We start from the raw sequence: 22,032 nt of genomic DNA, 5'->3' as shown, positions 1-22,032 counted from the left end.
GGTTGGATGTGTTCACATGACAAGTAGAAAAGAAGGGGTTGTTTATATAATCCGAAAGGATAGAAACCAGACCTTCCTTTCTCCTAGAGTAAAATAGCAGTTGATTTCATGACTTCCTAACTGTTAATAACACCAACAGGTCCAGGGATGTTGAGTAACTGGTCCAGAGTTCTGTCTGTGGTTAATGAAAGTCTGTGTCTGCTATGGAAGTCAGTGCTACAGTTGTAGTCATTCCAATAGCTGGGAGACCAACTCGAAGCTTCATCCCTACAAAGGCCGCAGAAAAAGAAACATCCTGGGAATGTCTCAGGAACTTTGGCTATTGAATTTAAATTTTATTCAAAGTAAAGCAGACAGGCCATTTTCTCTACTGCACAAATTTCAACTGGAATGAACTTATAAGTGAAGCAGGTGGGTGAATTGTCATAGAAAGAGAGGACTCAATGGAAGTGTGCAAACACTTCCAGTGAGAGTGGCTACTGGGACCACACGGCGTCTGTTACAGTACTTAACTCACTGTTCTAAGCAGAGAGCAGTGGCTTGGACACAATCAACACCACAGTCTCCGCCCTCTGATTTATAGTGCAGTACCTAGACAACAGTCTAGTTTCTTTATAAATACAGTACCACACACATGCACACATGTACACACATACATACATTCACACATGTACACATACATACATGTACACACACATGCACACAGGCACATATGCTGCCACTTACAAGGGAATTTAAATGAACAGGAAGGAGAAAGTGTGATTATCCCATTGTTGAAGCACTTACTTCCCTCACCATACAAGATGACCACATGCCACACAAACACTGGCATTAACCCTTTCTAAAACCCAAATATCCGCACAGATAACACAAAGACTCCAGACGTAGCAGATATTTGTCCTCAGCTACATCTGGGCATGAGTCCACACACACAAGAACTCTGAGGACTCAATATGAGTTGGTGACTGCATTTAGTATTCCATCCAACTAAAACAAAGCAAAACAAAAAAAAAAATGGCAGCCACACTTACAACATCCCCCAGGTGCCTCAACATCACCTGTTTCTACATACCACCGTTCCCCCATCATGCTAAGAAGCTTGAACACAAACACTAGGATGAAGAAAACTGTGCCCAAAGCTGTATAAATCTCTTCCCCGCGTCTCCATGTGGTTGGGGGCTTTCTTGCAAGTCTCTAAGGTGCATCAACTTTCAACTTTGTATTTTGTGCATAGGGCAGAGGCACTGGCATGGAGAAGTCCTGGTGGCTACTAAGTCACAGGGGGAAGTTGGCCAATAAGATACAGCACCAGGTTGGCTATTTCTGTCAGCCCTCTGAGGGAGACGGCAGAGTCTGAGACACCCTTTCTGTTTCCAAACTCCTTTCTCTGTGGACTGGGGTGAGTCTCTTGAAGAGGCCAAATGATTTCCTTTAGGGACCCTGTAGATGAGGAGGAAACACAGCAGACAGGGGCATGGTGGTTTTCTAGTCTGCAACTCATAGAAATGTCTCCATCAATCTCATTTCCACACTAGAAATGTAGAATTCAGTACTCTGAAAGAGTGTTTATGAACGTGGTGGTAGCTTTGACGGGAACCACACCTGTGGGTTGAGGCTGGGATTGGCATGAGTAGGGATATGGTATGTCTTAGTTTGGGTTCCCATTGCTCTATAGAGATGCCATGAGTCAGGCAACTCTTAGAGGGGGGTCAGCATTTAGTTGGGGCTGGCTTGGAGTTTCAGAGGTTAAGTTCATTACCATCATGACTGGACTCATAGCAGCATCCAGACAGACATGGTGCAGGAGAAGAGACTAAGAGTTCTGCCTCTTGATCCAGCTACTGACACAAGAGACTGTCTCCTCGGCACTGGGTGGAGCTTGAGCACTAGGAACCCTCAAAGCCCACCTTCAAGGTGGCATGCTCCCTCCAACAAGGCTGTACCCACTCCAACAAGGCCATACCTTCTGATAGTGCCACTCCCTGGCCAAGCATATTCAAACCACCACTCATTGCTTTCCTCAGGAGGACTCTTCCCAAAAGACTGAAAACTGTTTTCTATCTGAGTCACAATGGTCGGCTACCAAATGCCATGGCAGGTATATGTTACGATGCTCTCAAAACCACCGTAGCCTCACATAGTCTCCATCTGCAGCCTACAGGTAAGGCAGGCTGTATGATGGAAATGCCTAGTTATCAAGTGAAATAAGTCTTTGTAGTACAGAAGTGACCTAGTTTCTTAGTTCTTTGATCCTTGATTAGAAAGCCTGAACTAAGCACATGGCCAAATGGGCATGAAATCTGACCATTTTGAAGCATGTAAAACAATGATAGCTTTAGCTCTAAGCACCTTTATTAATTCTTATAGTCTTCTCATTCACCCCATGAAGTTAAGGAGTACAACCTGAGGTACAGTTAGGTAGCTTTTTCTAGAAGGAAAAATAGTTCCCTGTTGAAAGGATGGAATGGCTGTTGGCTTAGGAACTTTTTTGTTTTTTTGTTTTTGAACACACATTCTGGACAGGTTTGCCCAGGAAAACCATCCTGTGCCTCTCCCTGTAGGAAGACTGGGCATACATTCCCACACTCAACACCAGCCCATTCTGACCATGAATATGCCTTTCAGCAGCATACGGCTTCTCTTTCTCTGACCTTCCTACCCATAGCTATGTCTCTAGTGGCTTGGCCTGCCAGGTTCCAGCAGCCCAAACAATCTAGCAAGAACATCCTCTATCCTGACTGCCAGAAACCCTGCATGGACCTGCTGAATGTTATTTGGGAAGGCATGCTAGAACTGGGAACTGGTCCACCCTACCTACCACCTCAGCCGAGGCTCAGCCAGATGGAAGGCATAATTTACACAACTGGAGCATAATAGGAACTTTTTCTGAGGTAGTCCTGTTTTGTGTTAGATGTCCCTCTTGTGTTGGAACTCATACAGTTCTGTCAATAAATGGAGGTTAGAAAAGGACCTTGTGGCTGGGTGCCTAAAAAACAGACTGAGAATGTGGGGAATGGACACTGGGGCCTTCCAGGGCTTGCCAGTTGTATATGATGTTCATAAGAAGCTTCACCTCTCTGAGACTCCATTTCTTTCTCTTAAGAAAAGAAGAATCAACATTCTGTAGGTTGTCACAAGCGTGTATGAGATTACTGGCTAATACCAATAGGCATAAGCCTGGTGAACTCCATGACTGAGATGTTCTCAGTATACTCTTCATGACTGTTATTTATTAGTGAGGTCACTGTAGGGACCTGTGAATTCTGGTGGTCATAAAAAAAATCTAGCCAGAGATGGAGGAACACAGTGGACAGGTGGGGCAGTGTGGAGGCATGGAAGCTCTGAGGTGCCAAACTCACAAGCTGATCCTACACATTCCCTGCCTTAATCGCCAGGAAGAATCCTATCAAATAAAGAACTTCTAGCTCCCATGGGCTAGAGAGGTTAAAACCTGTAAAAAGCCTACGTCATTGAATGACTTCGTGGAGTAGAGCCCACCTCACTAACCTTCAGAGGTTAGATAAAGACATGGATACTTGCCTCGTGAAGCACTGAGCGGTCATGGTCATTTGCTCTTGTGTTGCCCTGACCAATGCACATATAGATACCAATAACCTAACAGGGCTATTGTAATAAGTCAGTCACAAAATGAAAAGCTCAGACTAATTTGGTAGAGGTTGAAGTGAGAATGAGTGAAAAGTGTTCCCTTGGGCAGATTCACATAAACTAGTGACTAATTAGATGAGGGCTGTGTGTGTGTGTGTGTGTGTGTGTGTGTGTGTGTGTGTGTGTGTGTGTATAGTGTGTGTAATTGGAGGGTTGGAAATGTAAAACATGAAAATAAATTTTAAGTGTCCCTTTTTAAAGAAAGTTGGTCTAGGGATTATGAATGTGACAGTTTCAGTGTCATAAACTAAGATGTCAGAAGGTAAAGCAGGTCTGGGGACAGATGAAACGTATTGATTTGTGATTTGTAATGCATTTGAGAGGAAGTATAAGGATGGGTCTAGACAAGAACTCCCCAGCCTCAGACTGATGATTCCTCATCTAAGCCTATAGTTCTTGATGTGGGGAGAGTCCTGTGCATTGTATATTGATAGCAGTCCAGGTCTCTACTCACTATCTTCAACTGGTGGGGGAAGAGCAACAGCTCTCTAAACACTGCCTGATACTCCAGGGCACTGCAGAACCACAAGTAGTTGAGAGCTTACTAAGGTAGAGGAAATTGGGGACGTGGGTGGCTTGGGATGGATTGGCTTCTAGAAGAGCTATGTGTCTATAACCAGGGAGCTGCAGTTCTGCAGAAGTCAGTGTTTTAGCTCACCTTCAGAAGTTAACTCCTCAGTACAAGCCTTATGGTCTGGATGGTGTCTTTAGGATACCAGGCCTCTCTCAAACCCCAAAGAGGCCTGACTCTCTGCGGTGTGTGCATTTTCTTTAGCACATCAGCTGGGCCCAGAACAAAGCTTTCCAAATGGAACGAGCAACCCTCCCACACTGCAGCTGGCAGCAGAGTTTGGGAGGATTCCCTTTTCATTTCCTATGCTTTATGATTTTTTTCTCCTGCTTTTCAAAGGACATTTTTACAAGGTAGTATCCTATATTGCTCTGCCTGTTCTCTGAGAAAAGATAAATATTTTCAATGTGTTTTCTAAGGCATATGCTCCCATTGAGAAAATGTATCCCTTATGGACATTGCTATTTTGACCTCGTTACTTGCATGGATCAAAGGAAATTTGACAAACAGGACCCTGAATGTCCAGGAAGCCTCCCTTACTTCCAGAGGAGCAGGGGGTTGGGACCACTGGGGGTATACCTTTGCATTTCCCAAAGGGATGTAGCAGAGGCTGAAGGGAGTCTGGTAAATAGGTCCATCAATGAGAAGCCTGAGAAGGTGACCTTGCTCTTGGTCCCCAACTCCAGGGTCTCACTTAACATCAGTAGACAGGGGAGACTAGGGACCAGGTTCAGAATTCCACAGAGGCTCTGGGACCACCCCAGGGAAGCTTACACAATCGAACCCTCCCGAAACTAAGTACAACTGCTTTCTTCCTAGAAGGAATTCCCAAAGAGCTTTCACTGGATGCAGAGTGACCCACCCCTCCTAGCTTGACAAAGAATTTTCTGGTTTTAGTGCTGAACTGCTTGTATCCTGGGAAACTTTTCAGTCTTTGAGAACCTGGGAAGGTTTAGTTACCTTCCTTGAAGGAACGGGCCTGAGGGGAACTCTTGTACTCTGAGGAAAATGAGGAGAGCCCAAGGCTCACAGCACCCTGGATATTAGACATTTAGCCCTTTTATCTCTGGGAAACCCGGTATTATATATTGCACTCAGGATCCCAGTTTCAGACTTTTATTAGCTAGATGACTTCAGATAAGTTCTTCCAGCTAGCTTCACGTCAGTTTTCTCATCTGCCATCCTGGGTAATTCTACTTTCTCACTCCTGCGTGGACTGAATGAGATCAGTGGGTATAAAGCATTTGGCATATAGGCTACCACAGTGTAGACAGTAAGAAACGGTTATTACTATAATTAGTGCTTGGTTCCCTAAGCCCTGTATTAATGGGCGGTAGCAGCTAAGAATCTCGATCTTATAAGCCAGCATCTCAGCTAACAAGCCAGGACAGCATCAGATCTCATCTTACCTGAATTACTCGGAGCCTCTGCTCAGTTGATAAAGCTGGCCTGAAAATGTCATGAAATGCTGTCTACTTGATTTTGAGACCCCATTGTCTTTGCTGTCTTCTGTTCTCTCTTTCCTTTAATAGATCTTCTTAAATTCCTAATCTCTGCTTCTTAAGGACCTTAGGCTTTAGTCCTTGGAATTCCTTATATTTGCCCAACCATGATCTTAACCCATCACCAACCTGTATCAAGATTTTAAATATTTTCTTACCTGAATACTTTTTAAGTTCCCCCTGTATGCCATCTCTCTTCTCATATTTAGTTGCACACAATGTATTTATTTATTTTAACTGTGGATATTTGGATCCTTTGTTTCATTCTTTGCAGTGTTCACACTTGTCCTTACCTCTTCTGATGAAAACTAAGGCTCTGTTCTTCACACCTCCCCCGAGTTCATAACTCTATGATGTATCTCACTTTAGTTCCTGAAGGCCATTTCCCTCCAAGAGCCTTGCTATGAGACTATATTATGGAAAAATTGGTCTGAGACATAAATTACTGGGGGACATCCTAGGGGTCTTTTCTTGAAGCCCAAAGGACTAAATAAAGAAGAGACTACTTTCCTTTTGTAATGTAGTCAGAGCCAGAAACATTATATTAATTGCAGTTATGCCCAGGGAAATTACATCTCTTGATTTATCTGGGCTTTATTTGTATTTTACAGTCTTTTAAAAGATTATGGCAGGATGATGAAATAATACAACTGACTCTTTATACAAGGGTTTAATCTACGCCATGTGGCATTGTGCACAATTTTATCACTCCCTTCTTTATCATTCTCTAGTCATAGGTTTCTGAATTGTCTTTCTGAATATATTATTTATAGAATGAAGTGGAAATGAAAATAATAATAAGTACTTCTTGATATTTTGGGTCTATTCTTTTGAATAGCATTAGAAATAGTAAATGTTGGTATGGATGGTAGTTGTAATATTTGGAAAAAAACTGACCTGTGCCACATAATCATCAGTTTAAGTTGTTGTGTGGCTTTGATGGGTTGTTTGCACTCCCATATAATTTCAAAAATTAGTTTATAGAATAAAAAAGAAGTCACACTTTTCTGTTGCCAAGGACTTTCAAACCCTTAAGTTCTGTTGTCTGGAGACATGTTTGGTCATCTGGTAGTTCGTACATTCACCTGACATTTTCATCCTGTTACCTGAGCATCTTTTTTATCAGCAGAAAGCTGTGTATGATTGATATATGTGTACACTAATTCTTGTGTAGGTGTGTCTGTGGAAGTTGAAGGTTTCAGGTTTCAAAAATCAAAGACTATGACTTTTGGATACAATTTGACTCTCAGGGGGGGAAAGCTATATTCAAAATTATATAAACAGATGAAGTATGGCTACATTTTGAAATTCACAACTCTTATTATTTTGGGTTTGTTTTGAGAAATTCCTTTGCAAGGTTAAACTAAGTCTTTCACATAATCCTTCAGTCAGGGTCTCCTTTATTATCCTTGGAGATAGATGGACACATATCTGTGAAATATGAAACTTGAAAATGTGAACTTACACAGAATCTGTAAGAAAAATCTGGTAGAAAGGAATCATAAGATGGGGTAAAAATGGAAGCAGGAGCCATCTCCTTACGAATAAGCAGAAAAAAAGACAGTGAGGTGTACCAAGCCTACCTTCTTACCTCCTTTATTTGCATACCAACTTTCCCATCATCTGTCTATCCGTTTGGACTTACTGAAGTCTGAAAGACAAATAGTTGCGGTCCCCTGTGTGTTTGCCCTGTTGCTCAGTTAGTGAGACTGTCTTCCGAGGCAAAGAGATGTCAGAAGCAGTCATCCATGCTAATACTAGACACACCACCAAACAAAAACTCACACTGAAGTGTGAATTTGAGGGCCATTTAACACTGTAAATTTCCCCCTTGTATAACAATTATGGAAACATGCATGTCAATTGACAATGCAATGTACACAGGGTGATGGGAACAGTGTTCACTCGGCCTCATAATTCCTCTCTTTATGGCTGATGGTGAGCCTGCCCAGTGTCACAGCAGCCATTACTCAGGGACAGTTCTTGTAACTGAATATTGTCTGACATTCTCTACAGGTGTATATCCATATGGCCTGAAACAATGTTTTCCCACTGTGCCTAGAACTTGGGTTTTAGATTTGAAATGTATACTGATTTGTTTGTTTGGCAGGTTAATGATTTTATTCTATTTTTTTTTTTATTTTTACTCTCCCCACTCTGTTATTTCTGTCTTGGGTAGTTGAGGCATACTAGACCCTCAGGGAGAATCTAAGGCCTATGTGGAGCTTCCTGGCAGTGATGGGAACATCGAATTATTAATATCATGTACCTGCTAGGGCCAGAAGGGTATTTAAGATAGATAGATTTATAAAGGCTTGTTTGCTTTTCTTTTATGTATACGAGCATTTTCCTGCATGTGTGCATGTGTGCATGTGTGTATATATATAGTTACATATGTGGAGAGCCGAGCCCTGAGAGCAAGCGGCCTCATAAACAAAGCCCTTATTTGGCTAAGCTTGCTGCCATTGGTTGCTTCCACATCTCGTAACCTATCCACTTTTGCCACGTGGCCCATTGGGATTGGCTAAGCTTGGGAGTGCTCAACGGCCAAGGGTGGGTTGGAAGGCGGAGCTTAAGTAACAGCTCCCCAGAGGCAGGAAGGCTATGTGCCTGCTAGCCATACTTCAGTCTAGGCATTGGGCATCACATGTTGCACTGGTCCATTCTTTGCTGCTAATAAAAACACTGCTTTACACTAGGTAAATTATAAAGAAACAAAGGTATGGCCTGTGGCTTTGGAGATTCAGGGTCAAAAGCATACATCTAGTAATGACCTTTTGTTGACATGTTCAGAAGTTGTAAATGGGAGTGCTTGTGACTTTGTTGGCCACTTTCTCTCTTCTTGTAAAGCCACCGTGCAGGGGATCTACCCTAATGATATCCTATAATCCCATTCCCAAATATCACCTTTAAATACGATGGCTAAGATTCTACCCTCTTTATACCTCACAATCAAGAATTAAATTTCAACACAGAGTCTCTGGATACCCACCGACGTACATGGGTAAACAAAGGCTCACAGTGTTAGGAATTTGAATGTCAGCCCATGCTGACAGGAAGGGTACTGAGGTACACATTGGCCATTGGAGTCCAAATTAACCTTTGCCCTGGGTTTGTTCCGATATCACAATCTTATAAACTTTAAAGTTCTTTAAAGATTGATTTTATAGAGAGTAGAAAAACAAATGGTTAGGCAAATGTGGGAGGAAAAAAGGAGAAATAGGACATTGTGATTATTAGATTTCAAGATGATTGTCGTGTCTATTAAATTAAAATTATAACTAAATTTGAATAAATGTCTTTTTTTCATAAAGATTTTCATGATAAATACTTAATTTGGTAATCTGGGGAATTCTCTGTGACATGCCGTTGGTGAATTTGTGCTTGCTCAGGTACACAGAGGGATCCAGAGCATCTCTGATACAATTTGGTGTTTTCGTTTTTCTATCTTCGCTTGTCCTTTTGTTTATTTGTTTCCTTAGCATAACCTCTCAAGTCCAGCCATAGCTCTTTGCTTGGCCATCAATCTTGTTTCCTCTCTATTCATACATAGCTTCAGTCCTCTTTGTACAATAAGGTCTCATGGGTTGTGGAGGGTGGGGGATGGCAGGGAAACACTATTCGATTATAACATTTTATAGGTTGTCAGAGCTCTAATGACATTAGCCAGCTAACTGCAAAGAAAAACCTTTGTGATGGCACATAACAGGTTGCCACAGGCTTGACAAACCTTTGTGAAGTAAACAAGAGAGAGGAGCTGAAAATATAGCACATCTCTGTCCCCCACCCTGAGTGCCCACCCAGCACTTCCCATGGCCATTCCCTTCCTGCTTATTAGCCCCTGAAGGGCATTTTTAATATAAAATATAGATAAAGTCTTCCCAAATCAGAAAGGTCTCCAAGTCTCCAATTTAATTGGAATGGAAAATGCTAACTAATTGGCATCAAAATTTGATTTGTGGAAGAAACCTCCTTTTTGTTGGAAACACAACAGTGTGTCTGGGAATACAAGCCCAGTCCTTCAAAAATCATCTGTGTGCGCCACCGAGGAATCAATTAAAGTTGATCTGGCATATCTGCGTTTGACAAATATAAAGAAATCTCTGATTAGGCAGAGGGAAAAGAAGAAGCACCCCCTTTCTTGCTCTCTCTTCTTCTCTCTTTCCTCCGCCTCTTCCTTTCTTCTCCTGTTTCCCTTTAAAGGCAGTAGGTGTCAGAAGGGGGTGGGTAGTGATATGCAAAACACGGCCTCCATAACCAAAGTAGCCTGCAAAATTAGGTGTCAGCATGCAAAGCTTATTGATGTATGAATGCGGAAAATGAAAGGCGGCAGTAGACAGCCGGGGCTAAAGGTGAGACGGGCACAGCGAGAGCAGCTGTAGATCCACGTCAAGGTGCTGCTATATGAGCTCTGGTTTTTTTCTGGAGGGCCACAGCCTAACAAGGTAAGCCTGGCTATGAAATGATGGAACAATACAATATAGGCACACACAGTGTGAATACCAAATAAATTGACATGGTGTCTCTCCACCTCCCTCCTCCCACTCTCCCACCCCCTTCAAAGTATGCCTGTGTATTCATTAATAAATTCATATTCTGAGTTTTCAATAAAAGAAGAAAATGCAGTGTAAACTGGAGTTACTTAGTGACACCCAGCTCATTGCTTTTTATTGTTGCTTGCAGCTACGAAGCCTTCACAGTGCACTAGTAGAATTTATTACTGTCTGTCTCTGTGGCAAGTTGGCGAAGTGCGCCTTTTGAAGAAAATTGACCCACACTTCATGAATATGATGAAAAATGCCAATAACACTACAAAGACGAAGCTCTTGACATTATTCTGCAAAGAGCTAAAAGACAGTAATGAAAGTATTGCAATTACAAATCATTACCTCTTCTCCAGCCAATCTCTCTCTCTCTCTCTCTCTCTCTCTCTCTCTCTCTCTCTCTCTCTCTCTCTCTCTCTCTCTCTCTCTCTCTCTCTCCTCTCTGGATTGCCCCTGGTGCTGTTTCGCACAGCATGATGGGGTACAGAAGGGGTGAGAATGCTTTGGCATTGACTTTTTGAAGAAAAGAAAGGAGGCAAAGCAAAGAAGGGACAATCTGATCCCGGAGAAAAGAAGCTGTTGGTGTTTGTGTTGGTGTTGGTGTTGGTGATGTTTTGTTGTTGTTGTTGTTGTTGGTGGTGGTGGTGGTGGTGATGTTGACAGTGTTGGTGGTATTGGTGATGGTGTTGTTGTTGCTGTTGTTGTTGGTGATGGTGTTGTTGTTGTTGTTGTTGTTGTTGGTGGTGGTGGTGGTGGTGGTGGTAATGTTGACAGTGTTGGTGATGGTGTTGGTGTTGATGTTGTTGGTGGTGGTGTTGGTGTTGGTGGCAGCAGGGCCAGCAGTAGTGGTATGGGCCTTCTTAAAGCCACGGGTCAGAGGGTCATGACTTTGTCTTTGCTAAACTGTTCTCTCCTGGCTGAGGCTCTGAACATGGCTTAAAGAAGAGTTACCAGTCATCATTCTCTTACCAAGTTATAAGTTATGTCTAGATATCAGCACATTACTTATTAAAACATTATGTCTACTCATCTTCATTGTAAGGAGCCAGCCTCTATACTTAAAAGAACAAAACAAGAGATGCTGTGGAAAGCAGACATTGTGGAACGGGCCTATCAGTCCCAGCACTTTGGAAACTGAGGCTTTAGAACAGGCACAAATAGCCAGTCTGCACTACACAGAAAGACCCTGTCTTGAGAGACTGATTAAAAACCCAAAACAAATTAGTAAAAGCAAGAGAGAAGGAGACCAAGCATAGACTATAATGTTTGCCTTTGACATGCTTTCATGACAGAGGTGTCATGTGCATGGTGCTATGGCATGGCCTTTGGCTGTGCTGGGACCCCAGGTTGCTTTCTTTTTATTATATGTGGTCTATGGAGAGGAGAGGAGGTATCTGAAAGGAGTATTTTTCAATTTATGAATAGTCATATTCTTTCGTATATTTTAATAGCCATACAGTTATGCATAAGGTCAATCTGAGCCATTTCACCCTACCCTCTTCCTCAGCCCTTTCTCTCTCTCACCTGCACATTTCTCAACAGGCCCTCTGCTAGACTCTTGTCTTTATTTTTTTGTACAGGGCCTATTGAGCTTTATTAGTTACATGACCAAAGATAGGTAGGGAGTTACTTAAGAGGAAGGGCAAGAAATCGATGGCTATACAACATGCACAGCATGATAGGACATGGAAGGCATATTCTCTCCAGCAAGCATTAACTTCAGTAGTCCTTCAGCAGGGGTGGTGCCTTATGGGCCCCTCCCCCATGCATGTGGTTCTTTGCACAAGACTTGCTTAAGATTGGGCCTATTCTATTGTATTCTACTCTATTCTATTCATCATTATGTTATTTTTTTTTTTTACTTTATATACTGATCACAGCTTCCCCTCCCCATTCTCCTCCCAGTTCCTCCTTGACACCTCTCTTCTCACCCACACCTCCCCACTTTCTCAGAAAAGGGGAGGCTTCCCATGGATATCAACCAGCCTTGACATATTAAGTTGCAGTAAGACTAGACACACCTTCTCCTATTGAGGCTAGACAAGGCTCCTAGTTAGGGGAAAGGGATGCAGATTCAGGCAATGTAGTCAGAGTCAGCCCCTGATCACACTTTCAGGAGCCCCACACTAAGACCCAGCTATACAACTGTTACATATGCACATAGGGCTTAGGTCCATCCCGTGCATGCTCTCTGGTTGTTGGTTCAGTCTCTGTGAGCCTCTATGGGCCCAGGTTAGTTGATTTTGAAGTTTTTCTTGTGGTGTCTGTGACTCCTCTGGCTCCTCAGTCCTTCGTCCCCATTATCTACAGGATAGATAGATAAGCTCTGCCTAATGTTAGGCTGTGATCTCTGCATCTGTTTCCATGCTGGATGAAGCCTCTCTGGTGAGCATTTATGCTTGGCTCCTATCTGAAAATATAGCAGACTATCTTAATAGTGTCAGGAGTAGGTTCCCCCTCTTGGCATGAGTCTCAAGCTGGGCCAGTCACTGTCAATCCTTACTCTTGAAAAGAGCTGATATTCAACCTACCTAGAAACATGACAGAATCACCTTCTTCTCTTATGATGTAAAATATTCAGGAAGTTTGTAAGGAATGTTTGAAGTCATACATGGAATCAGGAAAGAGATCTAAAAAGGACACAGTGATGCTCGAAGTTGCCCTGAACTTGAGAGTTGGAAACAAAGACATATACTGTAACATCTGCACTTGCTGTTGGGAGGTCCTCCTGTCTCTGGATTCAAGTAGTCAATGTATATTTGCAATGTTTATGGATGTTAGTTTGAATCTCTTCTTTTCTATCTTTGTTTAATTACTTGGCATATGAGTTGGACTAGCACCAAGCTAGGCTATTCTAAAATTTCAATGCTTAAGCACTCTAGAAATTTATTCCTTAACTCATAACACAATCTTTTGTTTCTTTGTTTGTTTGTTTGTTTGTTTTGAGACAGAGTTTCTCTATGTAGCCTTGGCTGTCCTGGAAACTCACTCTGTAGACCAGGCTGGCCTCCAACTCAGAAACCTGTCTACCTCTGTCTCCCAAGTGCTGGGATTAAAGGCATGTGCCACATAATACAATCTTTTATGAGTAATTCTGGCTTTTAGAAAGCTTTCAGTCATATGAGATTAAACTTCAGTTTTATGATTTTGTCATTTCTTAAGATTCTGGGGTTCTCTTTAGTGAGGCATTAAACAAAGTAAACTTTGTTTAAAAAAGTAAACATAGTAAAATGACCCAGAATATATTTGCTTTTATTCCATTGATAAGACTCCCCCAGTTCTCATGTGTTGATGGGAAGGTAGGTTCACAGTGGACACCATCTTCCTAGTAAAAAGTCTGTGCTCAGTCTGTTTGGGAGTGTGTTTCAAACAGTGGTCAGTACTAAGAGCTTCAAGTGTGGTGTTCAGCCAGTCAGAGACTCCCTTGCTCTCTGACAGAGAGAAAATATCATGCCCATTCATATTTCCTCCAGCTGGGCATCATAGTTCATCAGGGTGCAGAAGCAGGATCACTTTCATGTGAAGGACAACAGTGAGTGTATGCCACACTATCAGTTGTATCATAGAATGATGGAAGATGAGAGACTTAGGAATGAGCCCAAGTCATTCTGAATGCCTAGGTCTCATGCTGGATGAAGTCGAAGTGAGTGGCATGTCCCTATAACACTGATAGATCTAATTATGAGACTACCTCTTTTCCCAGCTTGGCCAAGGTTGGAGATGCTATTGATAAGGAACAGGGAACTTTGTAGGAGACAGCCTCAGCATCACAATCTTTCCACTGTGTTTGCCCTTGCGAGACCATCCCTTTTTTGTCATCAAATGTCTCCTATCTATATAGAGCAGTGGGATCTAGCTGGTACCTATCACTTGTACCAGCCCTGTTCTCTCCCCATCTTTGCCTATTCAGTATCTGTCTTGATGTCAAACAGAGAGAAAATTATGAGAAACACGTTCACTGAGCATGGGTCTGACCACTTCTACATGCAAATGGCCTTCACCAAGGATGCTGGAATCATGGTCTCATTTTAATGCCCAACAATCGCCTCCCCCTGCACTTAGTCTTTTTGTCAGCTTGATCTGTGGGAACATCGTCATTTAGACACTGTGGAACTAGCACTGTGATGCTCCGCTGGGTTCCTTGGCTCCACATACTTCTTCAGCTTGGATTTGCTCTAATGTTCTGATTGCTTTTTCCAAAGACTGGCAATGCTTATGTATGGGCCAAACTGGCTACACTGTTTTCTAAGGAGCAGGGGTGGGTTTGAGCTCAGGAGGGGGGCTTGTTTTATTGTGCTACAAGTACCACATTTCTTGGTGGAAATAAACACCATATTGTTGAAAGAATGTAGCAACTTGTCAGCAGTTTTGGGTTGAGGCAAGTCAGTAGTTCAGTATTTTTCTTTTCCTGCTTGGAATCACCTCCGGGAGAGGGAGGCCCCAAGAGCTCAGCAACTTGGCTACACTACCTTGTTACTTGGCCAAAGGCATTTGAATGGAAGTGTATACATAGATTCTAATATCTTGGGCCACTTCCTTGCTGTCAGCACTGCAGACTCCCCTCCAGTTTTGCATTTGCTCTACACTGGATGACCACAATGCCTTGGCTAATGCCTTTTAATATCTAAGCCTTGTACATCTAGTGCTTGGTTAATAACAGGGAAAAGCTCTGGTGACTCACCTTGACCTCAGGAGGCAAAAACATCCTTTTAATAATCTGGGAGTTTATTTGGATCGAAGGCATACTGCATGTTACACAATCTTCTTGGAGAGCGCACAGGTCATGGAGTGGCACCCTTGTTTTTTATGAAGTCAGCAAAGACTTATAAGGGGCCAGGCTCGCTGCTTCTCTCAGAGCCTTCAAATTCATCTCTAATATGTAACCCACTAGCCAGTGAGTTTAATGGGCTTTTCTCTAAGAACTTTTCTAAATATCTAACCTTTGTTGCAATTAAAGTCAAAGGGGCATTTTTCTGAATGTTATTAGAAGAGAGAGCCCACACCCACTGTTTTAGGACCCGCCCCAAAGTCTTTCATACCTTCTAACTTTTAACTTCCTAATACTAATACTAAATTTGGAACAAATGGAGGGCAAAGGTAAAACATGGTTCCCTAGTGGACATGGATGCTTTAAGATGAGTTGTACGAATGGAGCCTGGTCTCTGGGTGACTGGAAGCTGTCAGTCAAAGGCAGTTTTGGCTTCAAGAGACATTTTGGTTTCTACAATAGGAAGGAGGCATAGGAACTACTGGTATCTAATTGGTTGAGGCCAGAAATGCTACTAACATGTGGTATGCAAGTCATCCCCCCCAAACAGCGCCCCCTCCAGATGTCAGTAATGCTGAGTCTGAAGAACTCTGCTTAGTTCTTCACAACATGTATTCAGAATATCTACAAGGCTGCTGTTGATCTTCAGAAGATCCATTAAGTAATTCTTATTTAGACATTTTTTTATACCAAAATTCAACCAAGGTAGCACCTGGTAGCCCTCTACATTTCTGTTGTTCCCAACCCATCTACCAACATTTCCCAGTTTCCTGCCTTGCCCCCATGTTACATCCCCTCACCATTTTTCAATCCAGATGGGGAAAAATGATAGCATATTGCAAGAGAGAATATGTAGAGTCAAAAGTACAGCTCTTTGTAGTTACTCATTTAATCACAGCCGTATCTTTTCTGGACCATTCCTTCTAAAGATAAATATGTTTATGCTGCAAGTGCCGCCCTGCACAGCTTGGTAAGCCCTTTGGAGATGGCACTGAAGGTAAAGAAACACATTCACAGGATGTTTACTCTAATGATGCTCTCAGAAGCATTTGGGAGTTTTAAACATATGCTTCCAGAATCTCTATCTTTACATGGCTGCTAAATTGTAGAAAAGCTGTAAATAGAAATAATGGACCCAGTTTATTTTTAATTAGAAAGCTGCTGCTTATAGCTGCAGTCGTGACACCACCAAGCATGCCTTCCCTTCATTTGGAAGGAAAGAATAGTGAATTCCTAGGGGTTTGAATTTGAGCCAGGTTCCCTGAGTCGGTTGGTCTCTGGACCCCATTTTTGTGCCTTTTTGTGGCATGTGGCTATAGGCCGACTCTGCACTACTTTATAATGTTTTTAGATAAAGCAGAAAATGCCATTGTTTCTATCAAGTGAGGACTGAATACTTTAATATTTTCTTTTCTCATTTTTTTCTTCACATTTAATTATTAACCTCTACCCCTCCATTTGGTAAAATAAAAAGTCATATTTAAATAGTTCCTACTTCCTGGAGATGTTTCTCTTAAGCCTTTAGGTATGTGGATAGAAGCAATTTTATTACTTATCATCTCACAAGTAACATGTATTCTAGAAACATAACATTCTTAGATTTTATTTCTGTGGTTTGGTTCTCCCCACTCTCCACCTAGTTTTAAGATAGTCAAAAATGAGGACAAGTCTTGTATCCAATTATTTTAGGAATGTTTGGGCTGGAAGACTCTTTGTGATCATGACCTAGTACTTTTAAATGAAAGTGAAGAAACTGTCCAGTAATTGGTGGCAAACATTGACTCTCAGCAGCCACATGACCTCCCTCTGGACTCACATATTCTCTCAATGCTGTGACGTTGGCCTACCTCCTGCTCTGTAAGAGATACTCTGCTCTTCCTCTCTATTGCAGTAGGACACTCAACTTAAAGTTTAGTGGTCTGCGGGGAGAGCATTTACCTTTGTATATTCATATTATAGTGAGACAACTAAGAAGAGGATTTGATGCAACATGAGAATCAGCATGTTTAGTGATGCCTAATTAGGTTTAATTGGAAATGCTGGAAGGAAAATGGGTTTAGAGAAAGGGCAATGTTAAGAGATGATTTAGAAGTATGCAGTCCAACATGGTGACTACCAGACACACGTGGCCATTGAGCTCTTGTGCTGTGACTAGCAAAGATGAAGTTGAATGTAAGCCTGAAACAAATGCCAGGCTTTAAGAAATTAGCATGAGAAACATAAAAAAAATCAAATTAATAAGTTTTGTTTTTCAGAGATCACGTTGACAATATTGTTTTTCGGATGTCCTTCCTTAGGTAAATATTTTGCAGCATGAATTTTTCTCTCACCCCCTTTGATTTTCCAATGTAGCTAGGAGAAATCTTAAATATATCAGGTTTGTAGCATTGATTACCTGGGCAATGTTATCATGTTCATTTAAAAAGTATTAGGTCACAATCGAGACAAGTCTTACTAACCCAAATGGTTAGATGTTAGGCTTGTCTTATGCATCTCAGCATCAAACTCAGAATTTCATTTCTATTTTAAAATGAGTATATCTCATCTATAAAAAAATTTGTGACTTGTCTTACATTTCTTTTTTTTTTTTTTTTTGAAATTTTTATTTATTTATTTTTATTCACTTATCCTCAATCACAGATTGTATTTCTATGGCTCATGCTGCTTTGGAAGTTCAGTAGGTGTTACCAGGTCCTGCAGAATGCAGTCGTGTCTGTAAGTCATAACTAGGTTATGGCTTGCTTAATGCACACTATGCAACAGTTTCAAGTTTCATGAATAGTAACCTCCAAGTCTCACAATCAAGAACAATTGTAGCACAAAGTAGTCCCTGAATAAATGTCATTACGTCTCTGGACCTAGCAATACCTATAAATTTCTTTATATGAGTTCTATTGAGGACTATTTTCTTAGATCTCTTTAAATTCTCTGAAAGTTCCCAGGCAAATGTTTTCAGTGTATAGCTCAAGTGACCACTATCGCTGTAAAGTTGAGGGCAACAGCTATTGACTGCAGATTTGGGTACCATGATGTAGTTATTCTGATCCCAGTTAGGGAACATGAGCCTTGAGTAGGACCTCAAGGTAGCCTTTTCATTCTTGTTCTTTAATGCTTGGTGACTTAATGCTTATTTCAGCACAAAGCTCACTTTCTACAGGATAACATTTAAGTTCCAGTACAAGGGAATATTTCTCTAGCCACACATCCTTATACATTATAGCCACAAACTCTACAACAATCTCAGAGTCTCACTTCCATTCTAAAGGGACATACTCTTCCTTTCTTTAAAAATATTTTTACTTTCTCTACCTTCATGAATCCAAATTCTATTCAATATTAAATTAAGGTATAAGACAGCATAGGGAGAATATATTTGAGTATTTCTTACAGAAGTAGTATATACAATAATTAAATGGTAACACAGAAAAACTCAGTTTATTAAACTATAACCAGTGAACAAAAATATATCTCATTAGTAAAAACATTTTATTTGTTATTAAATAAATCCTGCTTAAAGCAAGGTATGGCTGTACCATCCCTTAATCCTAGCACTTGGGAAGCAGAGGCAGGCAGATCTCTATGAGTTCAAGGCAAGCCTGATCTGTATAGTAAGTTCCAGGCCACCCAGAACTTCACAATGAGACCCACTGTCAAAAAAATCAATCATGTGTATAGACTAATTATCTATTCTCAGTGTCTGTTCCTGCTAATGCTCAATAAATTTGAGTAAAAACAAAGAATTTCTCTGTTGCTGCTGGCAGAGCAAATGTGGAAGTTGTGGGATATCTATTGGCTCAAATCTTCGAATGACAATTTGTTGTTATCTTATCAAAAATAAAAATGAGTTACCCAGATGTCTAATTTTTAGAACTTTTTTCTACATAAAAATTAAAAGATATGCACAAAAATACAGATACAAGGTTACATAGTGATACTTGATGTTAGGTTGAGTACAATTTGGATTAATGCTATCACATTATCACCAAATAATGAATCAAAGTCACCAATATGGACACTGTAGAAAAAGATGTCACTGACTGGAAAATACATGCAGTATAATACATATCTTAATTCTACCTTTTAAGCTTGGTTTCTGTGTGCATATTGATATAGTCTATGGCTAGCATTGAACTTTTATACAATTACTGTCTACTAAGGCCCTATGTATGTTTTCCTCATTTACTTCTTGAAGTAGTTCTAGAATACAGACATTTATTAACTCTATATATTGTAAAAATAATTGATAAATAGTTAAATAAATACCTGGAGGTGGCTGAGCTGAGCATGGAAGCCAGTCAGACTCCAAGCCAGTTGTCTTAAATTCTGTTTGTATGTTGTGGGGGTGGATGGCACATTTATATGAGAACAAGCATAGGTAGGAAATCATATGAATGGTCTGCTAACCATTGGAGGCTGGCCTCATCAGCAGAGAAGGAAGCACTCACATGATTTTAGTCACAAGGAATTATTAAATCAAGTTATGAGTGACTCATACTTTATGCTTTTTATATTTTAATATGCTTTCAATTTTCTGTTTACACAAGTACAGACTATTAGATTAGAACATATGATGTGTGTGTGTGTGTGTGTGTGTGTGTGTGTGAATGGTAACAAACCAGTCAGGGCTATTTTTGAAGTCTCAAGAGCATCTTTGTTCTTGATGAAGCCTTTCTGGGTCTTAGATCAGAAGACTCTGATCTTCATCTTCTCGTTGACTGTATCTTCCATGAGCTTTCGTCTGCTCTAGCTTTGATGATGTTCTTCTCCTGCATTCAAATAAGTCCCTTGAAGGCATCTGACTCATGTCTGATTAAATTATCAGAAAGGGTGACAAAGTAGGAGCTGTTGAGGCTGGCCTTTTTGCCTGTGTTCTCACAGGTAGACCCCTGACACCTCTTTGTGACATCATGCATTATATCTAGTTTCATGTCAAGATAAAACAGGGACACATGAAAAATTCTATTTAATTTTCTTAGAGTAAATTTGCAGGAAAATACAGAAAATAAATAATTCGAGAATTCATCAGCTTCATAGAGATAGAAAAATGAACTGAGAAAAACTTTAAAAGGCAAATCCCCCTCCTTCAGCTTTCTTTGAAAACAAAACAACAATAAATTGTTTCATTTATTATTTATTTATAAAGTGAGTGTGTTGAAAACCTTCACCATGTGGCACTGAGTAGGCCATCAGAAATCAGAAATAAATATGTCAGTGCTATAGCTCTCACCAATTTTTATAATAATCCTGCCTAAGGAAAGAACAACATTCAGAAGATTCAGGCACTGCTTAATATAAGTTGAAAAATCTCCAGGACATAGCAATGATCTATTAGGGATAATGTTTTAAAAGGAATGAGACTCACTTGGTTATTCATCTGCTCATGTGTTGTTCTGTCTTCATCTTCAGAAGTAAGAGATTGGTTACTTGCCTCGGAGAAATCATGGGTACAAAGTTGGATGTTTCTGGAAACTTAGAGTAATTATTTATTTACAAAAGACTGTGCTGAGTTAAAAGCACAAGCGTGTCTACCCTCAACAACAGTCTGACCTGTGGTAGCCACAGAAATGATTGACATACATGGACTGTTGGAGCCTGCTGGGGCCTGCTAGGGCCTACTGGGGCCTGCCAGGGCCTGCCGATGCCTGCTGGAGCCTGCTTGGGCCTGCTGTGGCTGGCTTACCCCCTTGGAAGCTCAGATGGCTTTAATGGGAGAAAGGATAATCTTTGCAGTGTTCTTTCTTGTGCCTATGCATTCTGCTGGATTTCAATTTACTATAATTATCTTGCTTCATAGAACAGCCCCATCAGAGTCGGGAGTATGGCCTTCTAGAGGTCTTATTGAAAACCCAGGCTACTGAGGGCAAGTCTTCCTTGATATTTAATCAGGTAGAAGAGGCTTCTCCATCACAGGATCTTCCACGTCTCAATGCAGTGAGTTTTTGCGGCCACTGTCAGGCATGTAGGTGAGAGAATCAGGACTGATATAGTCCTTGCTTTGGAGATTTGTACATTGTCCAACATGAGCTGAGGGGTCTCAAACTGTTTTAAGTGCATGTATTTCTCCCATTCAGGGGCAAGAAATCTACAGCATATGTTAGCCATTTGCTGAGTAATACCACTGATTCACAAGTTAGAAAAAGTGAAGGAAGAATAAGAGGAGGAGAGATGGAAGGAGAAGTAGGAGGACAGTGATGGAAATGATGGTGGCAGCCATGTTGTGATAATGATGATGGTCACAGCAGTGATGATGGTGATGGTCATGCACATGATGGTGATGGCCACGCTAGTGATAATGGTGGTGGCCCATTGCCATTCTCCCCTTCTCACATCCAAATCTATAGCATTTTATAAGGGGAAGGTTGCAGAATGTCACAGAAATTCTTGAAGGAAGTAATCATCCAAAGTGGGGAATAGGAAGTTTCTAGACTATTGGTTTTCATTTAGGTAGGCATTATATCATCATGAAATAGTCATTTCTGAGCTCACTATACCTTTAAGGAATCATTCTCATAGAATGTCTTACCAGACCAAGAAATAGTTCTAGCTCTTAGTTTTCTTGAAGACCATCTCTTGGTGTTTGTCTGGAAGAATTTCATCATAAACACAGATTTACGATTTATAAAGGACCTACATGTGTTTTCAAACATTTACTTTATTTTGTACCTGGCACTAGAAAATGTACAAAGTATTTTTTTAAAATCAAAATCCTTGATTTAAACTGATTTAATAAATGATAATTTTGTACAAGAGAACACCTCGCGTAATTGCGTATATGATGAGGGTTCACTCTTGGAATCCTCACCAACTAGTAGGTATGACGCTAGGCAGGCAGTTTGGTTCTAACTCAGTTTGTTCAGGAAGTTGGTAAAAGGAATGAATATTATGCTATGTGGCTTGCAGTATGTGATCACAAAAATTCAGAAAAACAAGGATTCTGCTAGACTATGAACAGCCATGGAGATCATAGCACACCCCCAGGGA

At 41.0% G+C, this 22,032-nt stretch overlaps 1 long non-coding RNA gene across 2 annotated transcripts in view; it reads left to right on the top strand.

Moving 5' to 3' along the window:
- LOC116070759 overlaps window positions 1-22,032 on the top strand; it is a 90,398-nt gene that overhangs the window by 65,473 nt on the left and 2,893 nt on the right. The gene's annotated exons all lie outside the window — the stretch shown is intronic.

Source organism: Mastomys coucha, unplaced genomic scaffold, assembly GCF_008632895.1.
Source record: "Mastomys coucha isolate ucsf_1 unplaced genomic scaffold, UCSF_Mcou_1 pScaffold22, whole genome shotgun sequence".
Taxonomy (NCBI): Eukaryota; Metazoa; Chordata; class Mammalia; order Rodentia; family Muridae; genus Mastomys; species Mastomys coucha.
Note: the sequence above shows the minus strand (reverse complement) of the source record. Positions and strands in the feature narration are given on the sequence as shown.